This window comes from Lactuca virosa, chromosome 3 (assembly GCF_052849685.1).
Source record: "Lactuca virosa cultivar CGN04683 chromosome 3, Lactuca_virosa_CGN04683_v6, whole genome shotgun sequence".
NCBI classification, from domain to species: Eukaryota; Viridiplantae; Streptophyta; class Magnoliopsida; order Asterales; family Asteraceae; genus Lactuca; species Lactuca virosa.
The window spans coordinates 12937078-12940142 of NC_136428.1; the positions used below are offsets into that span (position 1 = coordinate 12937078).

Sequence of the window (3065 nt, forward strand, 5' to 3'; positions counted from 1 at the left end):
CACCTAGCAAGCATTAGGTCAAGATTTGTGAGACAATCATGGAAGGAGGATCCAAAAACAGAAAAATCGTCCATAAAGACTTCCATGAATTTTTCCACCATGTCGTGGAATATGGCTGTCATGCACCTTTGAAATGTCGCGGGTGCATTGCATAGCCCAAAGGGCATGCGTCGATAAGCAAAAGTCCCACTTGGGCAAGTGAATGTGGTCTTTTCTTGGTCCAATGGGTCTATGGGTATTTGGAAATAACCCGAAAATCCGTCTAGGAAGCAATAATAACTATGGCCCGATAATCTTTCTAACATTTGATCAATAAAGGGTAAGGGGAAATGGTCTTTACGAGTGACATCGTTTAGTTTTCGATAATCGATGCACACTCTCCAACCGGTTACCGTTCGTGTCGGAATAAGCTCATTCTTTTCGTTGGTTATGACCGTCGTCCCTCCTTTCTTGGGCACCACTTGAACCGGACTCACCCACGGGCTGTCGGAAATGGAATATATAATCCCCGGATCTAAAAGCTTGACCACTTCTTTCTTGACCACCTCTTGCATATATGGGTTTAGTCTTCTTTGGTGCTGCACAACCGGCTTTGCTCCCTCTTCCAGGTTAATCTTGTGTGAACAATAAGAGGGACTTATTCCCTTGATGTCGGTAATGCTCCATGCTATGGCCCGTTTTCGTTCTTCAAAACTTGCACTAGTTCTTCCTTTTCAGAATTGGAAAGGTCAGAGGCTATAATGACTGGCTTTTGATGGCCATCTTCAAGGAAGGCATACTCCAAATGTTCTGGTAACTTTTTGAGCTCAGTTTTTGGGTTCTGTTTGTTGTACTCGCCGAGTGTAGGTAAGGGACTCGGCGAGTTGGTAGTTGACTTTACGAATTCTGTTTTTTTTTCGCTTGGACTCGGCGAGTAGATCGGCCCTACTCGGCGAGTTGAAGTGTCAGATTGCCTCATCAACTCTTCAAACTCAGCTTCTTCCAGTAGCCTCTCGATGTCCATTAAGTCTTTTTCTGCATCAAATTCTTCATCAAAAATTGTGAACTTGCTGGAATCTTCACTTATGCATTCCTCCAATAATTCATCAAGCATGTCAATTGAGAATGCCGTGTCGTCACTATTCTGTGCATACTTCATAGCTTGATCAACCCCAAATGTGACTGAATCTTCTCCTACCCGCAAAGTGAGCTTCGAGTCCCTCATGTCTACTATAGCACTTGCCGTGTTGAGGAAGGGTCTTCCAAGGATGATTGGGACTTGAGGATCCGCCTCCATGTCTAGAATTATGAAATCAGCGGGAAAGACAAACTTGTCCACTTTGACCACTAAGTCTTCACATATTCCTCTTGGGAAAGTGATTGTCTTGTTAGCTAAATGAATCGCCATACGAATTGGTCTTGGTTCCGGGAGATCCAGCTTCTTGAAGAATGAATAAGGCATTAAATTCACACTTGCTCCTGAATCAGCCAAGGCATGAGTGGTAGCTAAATTGCCAAATTGGCAAGGTAAAGTTAAGCTCCCCGGGTCACCCTTCTTCTTTGGTAGTTTGTTGAGCATGGCGGCTGAGCAATTCTCATTGAGGACTACCTTCTTCACTTCCTCCATCTTCCTTCTATTAGTGAGAAGTTCCTTAAGGAACTTTGCATATTTGGGCATTTGTGCGACAGCCTCGATGAAGGGTATGTTGATTTGAAGAGCCTTTATATGATCTAGAAACTTCTGGTACTCCTCTTCCTGCTTCACTTTCTTAGCTCGGGCTGGGTATGGCAATGGCGGCTGGTAAAACTTTTCAGGGGTCTGATTGTTCGGATTTGGCAGTGGACTCGCCGAGTCCCTATTCTGTACTCGGCGAGTAGAGCTGTCAGATTGAAGATTTTGATTTTCTGCTTGATTTTCTGCTTCCTCCTTCTGTGATTCTTTGGGTGTTTCATTCTGAATAGGGGCCAGAGGAGTGATTATTTTCCCACTTCTTGTTGTGACTATGTTTATGTGCGCGCCTCGTGGGTTGTTTTCGGTTTTGCTAGGAAGTTCGCCCGGTGATCTTTGGTTTATTTGTTGAGCAAGTTGCCCTAGCTGTGTTTCTATGTTGTGGATAGATGCTTGCTGGTTTCTAAGCATGGTCCTTGTTTCTTGAATTGCAGCATCATGATCACTATGTCTTTTTTCTGAAGCAGCTACAAATTTGGTAAGCATTTCTTCCAAACTTGGTTTTCTTTCTTGTGATGGCTCCTCCTTTTGGTAAAAACCCCTTCCCTTTTGCTTGAACTTCTCCTCCTTAGCCTTCTTGTACTCGTCATAAGGGAGCCACTCTTTCTTTGGTCTACGCCAATCTTCATCATATCGGTCCCCACTTGAGTAACAAACTTGCACCTTTTTGTTGCCATTCTCATCCAAATCGCAGTCTCTAGTAAGGTGAGGCCCATTGCAATTTTCGCAACCCACCCGAATAGCATGTATCGTTTGGTCCATTTTATCCATCCTCCTATCCATGGTTTTTAGCATAGCCATAACTGCTGACAAGTCTTCTGAAGCTGCATAGGCGGCCCCCCTTGTCACATCATTTCTTGGATTGTGTTATTCTCTAGAATGCTTAGAGAATTCTTCAATTAGTTGCTTTATCACTGGAGGTGCCTTTTTCGTGAGTGGACCTTGCGAGTCAAGTAATTGCCTTGTGGTAACATTTACTCCATCATAGAAGATGGAGACTTCTTGTTGACTATTGAGGTCATGATGTGGGCAATTCCTTAGCAGGCTCTTGTACCTCTCCCACGCTTCATATAGTGATTCTCCAGCTTGTTGTTCAAAGTTAGCTATGGCTTTCTTTAGCTTGGATATCTTGGATGGCAGGCAGAATTGATCAATGAACTCTTCTTTCATTTGGGCCCATGTAGTGATAGATCCTGGGGGCAATGACTTGAGCCAATCCTTGGCAACACCCTTCAAGGTAACCGAAAGCATGCGAAGTAGCTGAGTTTCCCGAGGCACATTTGGAACATTGAAATAATCAGCTACATCATTGACTTCGTCCAAGTGTTTATAAGCGTCTTCGTGGTCTTTGCCTGTG

At 44.0% G+C, this 3065-nt stretch overlaps 1 non-coding gene across 1 annotated transcript; it reads left to right on the top strand.

Annotated features, from left to right (window-relative positions):
- Window positions 1–2723: 2723 nt before the first annotated feature.
- Window positions 2724–2830, top strand: LOC145167926 (small nucleolar RNA R71). The gene has a single exon (XR_013741526.1). It is a non-coding gene; the product is annotated as a small nucleolar RNA R71 (small nucleolar RNA).
- Window positions 2831–3065: the final 235 nt, after the last annotated feature.